We start from the raw sequence: 12,713 nt of genomic DNA, 5'->3' as shown, positions 1-12,713 counted from the left end.
TCACCTGTTTTCTGCCTCCACTGCCATTTAGAGGTTTTTCCCAGGTTGCTCAGGATATTTTGCCCAGTGAGATTTGAACTTCTCTTGCTGCTGTTGGGAGCCTCTCAGATCCCATTGCCCCAGGCTCTTTGCTTATAGCACCCACCAAGTCAAGTTACCAGGAAGATGAAAAGCATTTGCTGAATTTTAGGTGAAGATGGACTGATTCTGAATCTGTAAAAAATTTTTCTCCAGAAATAAATATTTAATTTTGTCTGATTGAAGGGGTACCTCCAGTGGAAGATGTCCCTGCCCATGGCAGGGGAGTTGGAACTGGATGATTTTTAAGGCCCCTTCCAACCCAAACCATTCTGCAATTTTCTATAGGTACATGATGCCAAAAAAAAAAAAAAAAACAAACCCACAAAAAAAACAAGAAGAAGAAGAAACAATCAAATTCCTCTAATAACTCAGGGGACAACTTCTCCCATGCACAGCTTAACAAGTCTGTCTACAAAAAAATAAGGTAGGATTATGTCCAATGTTCATGGCACTGCATGGGTCCTGAGCTGTCAGAGCAGCACAGAGTTTCTTGAAATGTGTTGAGCAAGGTAGATATACACCAGCTGAGGACCTGTCCTGCTTTATTCTCTTACCCTGTACAGACTTCATTGATATAAACTAAAATACAGTGATTGGAAAAGGCATTTACAGTGGGAAGCAGAATGGAAAAATTCAAATTGGGGCCAACCAAGGGAGGAAAAAAAAATCACCTGCCAGTAAAATTGACACACAATGGGAATAATGGCAAGTCTGGGGAGAAAAAATGCATTCTCACTCTGTTCTCCACAGCATGGTATCTTCTCTTAGAGCAGAATGACTGAATTTATTGAGGTCATTCATCCCCTGGTAATTTGGCTACTGTAATATATTTCATAAGTGAGAGGGAAGCAGCCTGATGAGACAGCATGTGAGAATCCAGAGCACTGGGGGAGGAGGTTTATCCAAATTTATAGCTGCCAGTAAGGATGTGGCTTTATAATTCACAGTTACTCTCTCCCCCTTTAGCACTGAGAAATCTGTCCTGTTAATGGCCTGTGCTTAACATTCTGGTGCAAATTCAAATCTCAGTGATGCTGGTGTAAAAATCCTCTGAGACTGATGGACTCAGACTGGATTAAAATCAAGGCCTTCTCTATATTCAAAAGCTACTTTGGATGAACTTGCTCCTAACACAAGCTGGCCTGGCACTCAGTTTTCATGGGTGACAGAAGACCTTCTGCTTCAGCTCTGTTTTCTCTTGATTCCTGTGGGGACAACTTGTCTGACTGCCACGACAGACATCAAGATGACAAAATATTCTGGAGATTTAGAGGTGTCACCCCTCCTAAGACCCAGGCTAAGGCACAAAAACAACACAAATGAAATGAGATGGGATATCTGTAAAAATGTCAGAGACAATAACAGAACCGATGGCAGAGATATTAATTTTTGCAGTATTTAATGTAAGTTGCAAGAGTTTTTCAGTGTCAAAAAAAAAGCCAATTTTTTTTTTCCCCCAGGTTGAGATATTTTTTCTAAAGTTGGAGCCAATAAGAGAAAAAAAGGTTAGGAAAATGGATGTATAAGCTCTACAGAGCATGCAGTCTTTGGTATTTAGAGGACATTTAAGAGTAGAAAATGAAAATGGAATCCAATCAAGTGCAGATAAGTTGGATTTTGCAGAATAAACCACTCAAAGTTTTCTTGTTACAAGTTTTACCCAAAAATATCACAATAATTACACTTTCCCATTATATCCACTTTTTTTTTTTTTTTTCAGTTGAAAAGGTCTGTCTCTGGCATCAATTACACAGGAAGCCAGGCAAAATTACAGTGGTGCTTTTTTGGTCTTAAAATATCTAGTTATTAAAGCTTTGATTTCCAGCCTGCTCATCCCTCCTGCATGGCAACCTCTGTTTGATAAGATTATAAGTATTAATTAAGTCATGCTAATGAGGACAGAAAGAAAGGGCTTTCCCAGCTCTCCCACTATATTTCAAGTATTGCCAATGTCAGTTCTCTCTTGTATCTCCCTCCAGCTTTGCTGTCTCCTGTGTTTCTTCAGAGGGGAAGGAGAGTTTAAAGCAGCAAGTCATAAATCACCAGACATCCTCGTTGTAACAGGATGATCCCTTGTTAGAAGAGGATTTCCCCTCGTCTTGTGAGTGGGAGTAATTGTTCTGTGGCTCCTGGTTTCTCTTTGAAGCACGTGGGAGAGGAGCATCCTCTTTTGAAGCCCAGCTGTGTGACAGGACCAGCAGCAGAGGAGGGAGATGCTCAGTGGTGATGCTGGTCTGTGCCAGGGAAGTTGCGTGGGAGAGTTCCGACTGTCTGGTCTGTTGCTCCTCTCCTTGGATGTCACCACTGAAAATAAAAAATAAAAAAAATAAAAAAAGGCAAAAATACAGCCTGCAGTCTTCTGGAAAGGAGATTAAGTGATACAAAGAAAATGGGAATGCAAGGCAAACATCTAGTCTTAAAACATGTGCCTCAGTTTCCCCAAAATTTCTATGATGACAGCGAGATCCAATGAGCCATTAATCATAGAATCACAGAACCACAGAATCGTAGAATCACAGAATGGTTTGAGTTGGAAGGGACCTTCAAGATCTCATTCCAACCCCCTGCCACAGGCAGGGACACCTTCCACTAGACCAGGTTACTCCAACACATCCTTGGACATTTCCAGGAATGGGGCAGCCACATTTTCTCTGTGCCAAGCCTCACCACCCTGATAGTAGAGCATTTCTTCCTAATATCTAACCTAAACCTACTCTCCTTTGGCTTAAAGCCATCACCCTTTTTCCTATCAAACTAAAAAACCACAAGGTCTGGGTTAATCCTATCCCCTTATCTTTGGTACCAGCATAATCACTACATTTTTCTTCATTTCTGCCCTGTGTTGCTGCCTTGATTCTGTCTGTTCAGTTTGGTTTTGTGGCTCATTGGACCAGGTATCACATCCCTTTAGAAAAGTGTGATGTAACTGCCCTGTCAGGGCCCCTTGGTGCTGTCACACTACCTACACACATATAACAAATTCCCTTTTTTTTTTTAAGTCAGTCCGGTAGTCTGAGGTTCAATTCCTTAATAAAAGAAGCATGGATGGCAGCAATGGCAGGGCAGAAAGCCCCATCCTTGTGGCAGGAAGCAACACACGCTCTTCCTTTCAAAAACAAACAAGCAAAACTGTGGAGAAAGTTCCCCTCCCTCTGCAGCGTCCCTGGGCAGCAGTGGAACATTTGAGCCAGGTCTGTGGGGACTGCTGTCTCCAGCCCCGAGGGGTGGAAGTGCTCTGAGGACTTTCTGCTCTGTTTTTCCCTATCCTGGCCAACTTCCTATGTATAGGATAAAAATAAGCCCTGAGTCCTCCTCCTTCCGTCCACTTCGTTGGAGACATCCCTCGGTGCAATAACAAAACAGGCCCAGAGGAAGCGACACAGACCGAAACACAAGAACGATAATTTTCCTAACACAAATAAGCAGGCAGAGGAACTCATCTGAGGAAACAAGTGAGCGAAGGCAAAGCCACAGATGAGCAAGCAGTGGAGCCAAGAGCTATGCTTAGGCAACACAAGCCCGCCTCCGGCACGTCTCCCGAGCCATCCCCGCCTGGGAAAGGCTGAGTGTGGACATCCCTGCAAGGGATTGACCTCCCCTGAGTCCACACCCTACGAACAGCCAGACCTGGAGTGATCCTCACCCCACTTCAGGGCAACGTGTCTCCTTTTTCTCACAGTGGACCTGGACTGACCCTTAGCCAGCCCTAACTGTGTCTTTCCCAGTGCTTCAGAAGCACCAGGAAAGGCCACCAAACAGGTTAACAGGAGGGATAGCAGTTCTCCAGCTCCAGGAAGAAAAATGTATGGGCTCAGTTCACTCTATTATTTGCCATTTGGAGGCACTGACACTGCCATTCTTCAAAATAACCTCATCCCAAGTGTTTATTTATCTAGAAATTCATCCTGGATATTTGCTGTGTGTTGTAGTTCTGTTTGAAAAGCTTCAATCATCAAATCGAGGAGAGGAAAAACAAAAGCAGATCTCTCAGCTGGCCGGTCCCCACTGCAAAAAGGAAGCAAAGAAAACAAACCAGAGGCTGAATGTTTCTTGCTGTAAATGATCAGTGAATGTCTCTGAACACTAACTCAGTTCAAGGAGGCCAAGATCACTTTGTGAATGACTTGTTAGGTTAAAAAGAACCATATTCATAATAAATAGTCTTTGAAACCATTCTTTCATGCAAGCTCCATTTTCACAAAGTCGTTTTTATAGGTAAACAGCCAAGCCCTCACTACCCAGGAAGTTAATGGCAGAGATAAGGAGGAGACCTGAGGCTGTGTCTCTTTTAGAAAATTAAACCTGGACTGTTCTCTAGCCTGGAGGCCAACTGGCACAGAAATACCTGCATCCATTCATTAAACTCTCCGACTTTCCAAAACAGAGCAGCTATATCCAAACTGCCAGCTGGGAATGGCCCTGCCGTGCTGGTTGCCCAACGGTGCCTGGAAACTGTTTGGACAGATGCTGGTGAGCCAAGGCCAAAAATATGCAAGGGACCAATCTGAGGACCAAAAGCAAACTAAGGCACCTGGGAATGCTCCTTTGAAACGTGAAAAGCGTGGACATTGCCCAAGAGTTTGAGCTCACTCCCTTGAAGCAGCATCACTGGACCTGTATCATTTAGCCAAAAAGCTTTACTTCTTCATTCATATCTTGACTCCACATATCCACCTTGGGGAGGTGTTGAGAAACTGGTTGGAACTTGGCAGGTCTGAAGGCTTCAGGGCCTCTTTCACATCTGTATTTTCCTTTACCAGTGTCCCTACTACTGGAAAGGGACACTTGGGACATGAGTGTTTGCAGGTAGGGGTTCAAACCTCACCTGTGCTAGAAAGCAAAATTTATAGTGCTTGAAAACCACAAAAATTTAGGCACTCCTTCTGGGAACCTAAGTCTGATGTCTCATCCTTGTTAGCCAGCATGTCAACAGGCAACAAGGCTCATACTTCACGTTAAGGGTTCTCTTGGGCAATGTCTCAGTGGCACAATCACCTATTAACAGGGGAAAGAATGGGAGGGGACTCAAAACGCTTAACAGCTACACAGGCATTTCCCAAAACGATCATTAACTTAAACCATTGAAAAGCCCCTCTGGGGCTGGCCAGGGCTTTGTGAGATCCCTTGTTTCCTCTGGCTTAATGAATTATGCAAGTCAAGAGGGGCTGGACAGAAAGGTGTGAATAAGAAGCTTACTAATTCCCCACAGTAATCACCTGCAAAAGTGTTTAGGAACAACATCTATCAGGCACTAAAAAAGTAAGAAAAGGAACCTGCAGGAGTAAAATATCTACAGCTCCTCGGTAAGAGACAAGGGGAGACCTGAGCCAGGGAAGTGTCACCTTGACATGAATCTACTCCGGGCACTGAGCACACAGCAGTCATCAAATTGCTCACTCGTGGTCCCAGGGTCTGCGCTGCTCATATGGCAGGCACCTGCACTTTGCTGGAAACCTTGCTGTGAGGGAGTCCCAGCTTCAAAGCCAGCCTTGTGATTTTTGGTTCCTGTGTGTGAGGAGGGTATTAATAAATGTTGTATTAATAGATCATCTGCTTACACGTTTCCTGTCTTAAATAAGGAAAGATACTGGATCAACCCCCTTTCCCCTGTACCTTCTTGGATGTTTGCAGTGTGAGGAAAAGGCAAGACGGCAACAGCAGGAATGGACTTTGAAATCCAAATAAATAGAAACTCAGACGTTAATGTGAGGAGAGTTGGAAGACCAGTTCATAGCTGAATTACAGAGCATGGATGGATAATTGCTCTTGAAACTGTCTGAATCCAAGCTCAAAATTGAATATTCATCCTTGCAGTTTATGGAAGCCGGGAATCAGAGCCAAGATCTGTTACTCTTCTGGCTTGGGTTAACACTCTTCCTAAGGCATTTCAGTAGGGTAGGAAACCTTCAGCCATTCCTATTTTGATAAATGGGGCTCTTTCCTCATCATCTTCCACATGATATTTCCAGAGGAGAGGAGACAAGCGGTATTCCAAGAACTGGATCCAGTCATGTCTCTATGGATGATGTTCTCATCTTTCCACAATCTACTGAAAAGCTAGTGATCATTTTTTCCAATATCCTCCTTTTTCAAGAGGTTTTGCATGACTAGATTGAATTAGGATGGCACTGACCCTTCAACTTCATTTCATCAACCAGCTCTTATCTACAGTGTTTAACTCCTTCTGTTGATGCTGCCTTTGCTTTAAGAATTCACAGGACATTGCTGTGAACCATTTTTCATGGAGTTGGTCAGAAAATTTAAAATAATTTTTCATAGGACATCCCCCCCCAAGTTCCTAGCAACCAAAACACTGTGGGAAAACACTGGTTTCAGTTAATCTCCTGACTCAACATATGTCAAAAAAAGAAATCACTGAAGTGCCATATTGTGACAGAAAAGAAAAATTAAGGGTGTTGTTTTGAGAAAATTAGACTCAGTAAAGATAAAAAAAAATCAATATTTGCTAAAAATAAAAGTTTTACAGTTAGTGGCATCAAATGTTTCATTTCATGCAATTCAATCTTTAAAACTGCTGCTCAGAGAAGCTGTGGCTGCCCCATCCCTGGAAGTGTCCAAGGCCAGCTTGAATAGAGCTCTGACATTCTGGTCTAGTGGAAGGTGTCTCTGCCCATGGCAGGAAGTTTGAAACAAGATGATCTTTAAGGTCCCTTCCAAGTCAAACCATACCATGATTCTATGACAATATGAGTTTTAGTCTCTCAAGGTTTAGGGGTTTTTTTTAGATCTTGGGTGTTTTTATCTGTGTAAGGGGACTATACTGCAGAATGTAAAATATTGTAACAGAACAGCAAAATTACTTTTTGCCCAGCTGTAATGCAGACCTCCTTCAGAGCCATGCTACCAACTTTGCTTATTACTACACCTCACAGGAAAGCACAGAGAAGGCTTCAAGGGAGAGAAAAAGTGGTCTCAGAGAAAATAAATCTGTTTAGCTGGCATTTGGCAGCGCAATCAGTGCTGTCTCACATTGAGGGAAACTGCAAGTGTCATAGCACGCTGACTTTGGGGGGTTATTGCTATGCCTTGCCAGGAGGTTCAGCATCTTTTGAAGTCAGCCAGCTTTCTCTAATGCAGTGAAATTCATCACCAATCGCAGATATGCGTGTCCTGCCGGAATCTTTGATCTTCAACTTCTCTATCCATTTTGTTCTCTCTGTTCATTGGTCACAATGAGTTATGGCAGCTGTATCCTACATATTGTCCAAAGCTCTTTAGACGTCCAGCACATCATGGAAAGTTCCCAGGAAAGCTCCCTAGTTGAAAAGTAACAACTCTGCAACATAACTCTCAGCGCCATGTGCAGTCATTCATCAACAACACTTCTTCTGTGGAAACCCACGGACAGATCAGTTACAGAGCAGAGCTGTAATGTGACCTGCCAGATAGATGGAGATCCCCACGGAGAATTCACTGACTGCACAAAAGAGAATAGAAACTCCTCTAGTGTTTCTGCAAAGAGGAAGAGCACAGCGCTTGGATTGGTCTGGGCTGAGCGTAAGAGAGTCCCTCTCCACTCCACACCACTCTGTTGCATAAGCAGAGCTCCTAGAAATAAATGAGAAACAAAATTAAATAAAAGTATTTTTAAAAAGGAGCTATTTTCCTTTGGGAATTCCAGTGACATATTAAAAGAAATAATTTACGCACGACTGCTCTGCGCCTTAGCTTTGGCTGTGCAATTACTCTCAGTGCTGTGCTAATAAGAGGCTGCTTTTAACAGGGGAGCCCAGCCAGGATACAGCCTGAAATAACACCCAAGACCAACCTTTTGTTTTATTTCTGCATTCTCTGCCCAGAGATTTTTTGCCCCTGAAAAATTATGCCAGTGTAATAAAGTACTGCCTAATTTTATTGTAAGTCTTCATTTTAAAAGACTTTTCTACTTTTTGTTGTTAATATACTGCCTTTACTTTTTAACTTCACAATGCCACATATTGAATTTTAACAGGTTTAGGCTGTGGGGTGGCTGTGATCATAGAATCACAGAGTGGTCTGGATTGGAAAGGAGATGAAACATCATCTTATTCCACTGCCATGGGCAGGAACACCTTCCACTATCCCAGGTTGCTCCAAATCTTGTCCAACCTGGCCTTGAACACTTCCAGGGATGGGGCAGCCACAGCTTCTCTGGGCAACCTGTGCCGGAGCCTCACCATCCTCATAGTAAAGAATTTCTTCCTAATATTCAATCTACCCTCCTTCAGCAAAAGGTTATACCCACGTCTACTTGATAAGGAGACGCTTGCACCCACCCCAAAGACATGAGTAAGAGGGGCATGTTGAGAAATGTAGGACTTTCTTTCTAACACTTTTGTTCTTCTCATAACTTCCCAGCCACAAGGCTGAACCCAGACATGCAAAAGGAAAAGTTAGTTTATGTATCTTGTAGAGCATTTTGAAGGGAACACTGTGATATTAAGATTGATTAATGCAATGTACTTAGATTACAAAAGGCTTAAAAAACCCCCTGAAATGTCATCTTTCCCACTTAATAACTGAGTAAAAAAACACAGAATTAAGAGGCAGCTTATGTAATAGAGGGAGGTCACATGAAGTTCCATGCAGATGAGTGTTGTTCAACATATTCATAAAATCTGGGAAACAGTGACTCATGAAATAACACAGTGGGGAGATTATAGGATCTCATTAGGATCTCATGACACTGAGTGATACTCATTGTTGATGAGATCTCACAGCACTGAAAGAAATTCACTGTTGATAGATGCAAAGTAATGAATATGGGATAAAAATAATCCAATTATATATATGTCACAGTACCTTTAATTAGCTATGACTGGAGTTTGTGGATAGTTCTCTGAAAACATTAACCCAGTGCTCAATAATCACCAAAAGACTAATGGATTATTAAAAAAAGGAACAGAGAAAAACCAGAAAACCTCATTATCTCATAGTAGAAATCTGTGTTTATTCCTGTCTGTCCTGACTAAGGCATGCCTTCAAGGCAGACTTCCTTGGAAGACTACAATGAATTGGGAATTATGCATAGAAAGAATTGAAGCGAATGCACTGTCTCCCTGGCCAGTCCTGCCTCTCTGCTGCTCTGGATCAACAGGGCAACGGGGCCCCCTGGACACTGTTCTGGACCAAAACTTGGCAGAGGCACTAGAAACAAGAGGAATTATTAGGATGTTGGCTCCAATGCCCTCCTCTCCCACACCTCTTGTTCCCAGCAACCTTTGCAGGACACATTCCTCTGCCTTGAATCTTATGTTGTGTTAGAATTTCCCTTGTCCTGGGACCACAGGATGCACCAATCACTCCACAGGACACAACAGAAAGAGTGACAAAATTTTGTGGCTACTGGATGTTATTACCCAGCAGACTGCCCGACCACTAAGGAGCACTCTCTCCCAAAACTGACTAGTTTCTTGAGAAAGCAGAATATTTTAGAAAATGAAGAGCAGGTAAATAATAGAACAGGATTTCAGAGCCTGAGGGTAGAGTTTCGTAAAGGGGAAATGTGAGATTTAACAAGAAAACTGTGAATGGGCAAAGTTGATGAAAAATTTTGCTGGGTGATAGAACTAGTGGAAAGCATACAAAGACTTTCATATAAACAGAAATGTTCACAAAAAATTTCTCTATTTTTCCTGCTGCCTTCATAGAAATCTTTTCCCCCCATAGACAAAAATATCAAGATTTATCAAATTAGCCCATTTCTTCCATTCTGCTCCTTGCCGTGATTCACCTTTACACTGAATACAGTAGACACTGAGGACTTGTTAGTGTAAAAATATCTTCAGTCAAGAATTTTGCTGACATTGGGCATAGAGAAATTTTCTCTTCATCCAGGTAATCACGCAGCTCTTGGGCCCAGGCAAGGAAGACTCTACAGATATGTAAAAATTGCTTCCAGTGAGTTCCTGCTTCCAACAAGTTTTTTGCTGGATTTGCTGCATTTCCAGAGATTTATGGTAAATGCATCAGGACTGTGTTAAAATCTGGGAGCAAAAGATGCTGCAAAAAAGGTACATTCCTAAAAATCTTTAACATATGGAGAGAGAGAGAGAGAGTAGGAGAGGGGGAATATATCAGAGTTCTCTATGCAATAAGGACTGAGAAAAAATGAAAGGGATGCTCTCTCAGGGATGCTTTAATCTCTTCAGGGATGAATGCCAGGACCAGAATTAACACTTGTGAGATTGTCTTTGGCGATCCTGTGCTCAGATTCATCTGCTAGTTTAACACCAAGGTTCTCAGTGAAATAAATTTCTTTTGCTGTTCCTCACAGACAAGTTGGTCTGTTCTGAAATAGTGTGTCATTAGCAAATGTCAACTCCTCACTAATAATTTCCTTTTCAAGATCATTTGTGAATCTGTTGCCATCACATGTGTCCATGGCACTTACTGGTTACCCTCTTCCCCAGTGAAAACTCCCACAATTTCTTTGTATCCATTATCCCTTCCTCCTAACATTATCCATTCAAGGATCTTCGACTGATTATTTTCCTAAAAGCCTTGGGCTGAGAAGGGCCTCAGGTTCTCACTGAGGTGGTTCATTCTCTGCTATTGCTTGCCCAGAGCAGAACTGAGCAGCTGTGCCTGATATTTCCTCTGGTGGTCTATGCTGAAAGTGGAAAAGCTTGGCACTTGGCATAAGCAGAGCCAAGTTTTAATTGCTGATATCACTGGTAGACCAAGGCATAAAAGATAATCAGACAGGACAACTCTTTGCAGGTGCTTGGTGTCATGTAGCTCCTACATCCCAACCATACTGAAGTTGCCCTGCCCAGGAGCAAAACACCTGCAGTTCCTCTAGGCAGTGTCTTAACAAAGCCTTTACCTGGGACAGGAGACAACACCATGTTTGCAAACATGGTCTGTATTTTTTTGTTCCTGAACATGTGCTTTCACATTCAGCTCATCTGGAGCATTTTCCCTAAACTGACCTGGTTTATCAAGCAAGTTATAGGTTATCCTCCTATTTACTCTTAGTTAGGCCTCCACTGACCCTCAAACGCATTTTCTTAGTAGTGACGCAAAATTTATATCCAGAGCTCACTGGCAGAAATGCTGAATGCACCAAAGCTTGGAGCCCTCCCTCAGAGCCTCAATGAATCCCCCCCCAGAGAATTCTCCATTAGGGACCCCTTTCTGGCACTGTCCATCTCCCAGTCCCAAAGTCACTCTCTTTACGCTCTACTGATATTACACTGTGCTAATCTTAAATCAGGATTTCAGTCCTGTGCCCTCAGGAACACACCCATCCTAGTTCTACTTCAGCATTGATTTATTTCTGCCTACTCCCAATTCTCCTCTCTGCCTCTATTGCCTTAAAGTCTTGCAGTTTTTACCCAAAAGCAATATTCTCCTGTCCTTCCCCACAGTGATGACATATCCATGGATGAAGATGGATCTTATTTGCATTCACATCACTTTATAACGAGCAAGACTTGACACTGATGCCTGTAGGAAGGCCAGTTCATACTACTAGAAAAGCAAAAAAGGCCGTAGTGTAAATGCACATCAGGTCTTGGGGCTTTTTTTTGCTTCAGGTATTATTAAAGTCAAGTGAGTCAGAGATGTGGGAACTGCTAACTTTTTTCACTGGGGAGCATTGTTAGCGACCTGCACAAGAAGCCAGAAAACTGCTATTGCTTGAAATGTGAAATTAAAGAAAAAAAAATTGCTCTCTTTCTCACTTCCCTGAACTGGACCACATGCTTCCCTGGAGGAAAATCATTGTTGAAAAAACGTTGACTGCAAAATTTTCTGTTAATCTGAATATTCCTCTCTTGCTCTGAGCAGCAGGATGCAGGCAGAATCCTGTCCCATCTGATCTGGATTGATCTCTGCAAGCTGCAAGCAGGGCCCTGCTGCAGATGATGGATGACCCAGCACGTGTCCCTTACTGCTGTAGGATTGCACTGGAAGGACAAGTTGCACCAGAGAGTGAAAACAGTGCCCAGAATCACATGGTCAGCCTGGTGCTGCCAGAGGGGTCACACTGACTCCCACTGCCCACCTGTGGTGTCACCAGTTCCACTGGTGGTGTGTGACCACAAAGTTCATAGCCACTAGGGAACTTTGGGAGCTCCCCTTGATTTGAGCAGATCATGGCCTGATGAGCTTTCTCATTACCAGACTCATGCCAGATTGAAGCACAATGGGGAAAAAAACACTCTAGCTTCACATATAAAATGATGGGGTTGAAGTTGGCCATTACCACTAAGAAATGAGATCACAAAATTAACCCCATTGGACAGGTCAGATGGATGCTGAATTCTTAGTAACAGTCAAAAAAGCAAATTGAATGTTAGGAATTATTAGGAGTAGAGAAACATTATTACCTGACTCTGTTGTAACAGCAATACAAATCCACAAAACACCTGTATCTTGAATACTATGTGCAGTTCTCAAACAGATTATAACAGATGAGAGGATCACAAGAGAAGGATCACAGAATATGAGGAATCTTCAAACTTCAGCAACTGAGGGCAGATTTATACAGTTGTATAAAACAAATGAAGTGGGGAAAGTGAGTGGGATCGATTGTTCCCTGTCTATTCCAATGTAAAAATGATGGAATATCAAAGTTAGCAGTTGGTAAAACCAAAATACATAATTTTTTTTTTTTTTTTTTTTAA

General features: G+C 42.5%; 1 long non-coding RNA gene across 2 annotated transcripts in view; it reads right to left on the bottom strand.

The window, feature by feature from the left end:
* Positions 1–1,570: 1,570 nt before the first annotated feature.
* The window catches only part of LOC114067070, a 28,386-nt gene continuing 17,243 nt past the window's right edge, over positions 1,571–12,713 (bottom strand). For both annotated transcript variants that reach the window (XR_003573309.1, XR_003573310.1), the window contains one exon: positions 1,571–2,385. This is a non-coding gene — a long non-coding RNA (uncharacterized LOC114067070). The remainder of the gene's footprint in view (positions 2,386–12,713) is intronic.

This window comes from Empidonax traillii, unplaced genomic scaffold (assembly GCF_003031625.1).
Source record: "Empidonax traillii isolate 1590-97213 ecotype Southwest subspecies unplaced genomic scaffold, ASM303162v1 scaffold856:size409766, whole genome shotgun sequence".
In the NCBI taxonomy this organism is placed as follows: Eukaryota; Metazoa; Chordata; class Aves; order Passeriformes; family Tyrannidae; genus Empidonax; species Empidonax traillii.
The sequence above is the reverse complement of the archived record's forward strand: the minus strand, read 5'-3'. Positions and strand labels throughout refer to the sequence as shown.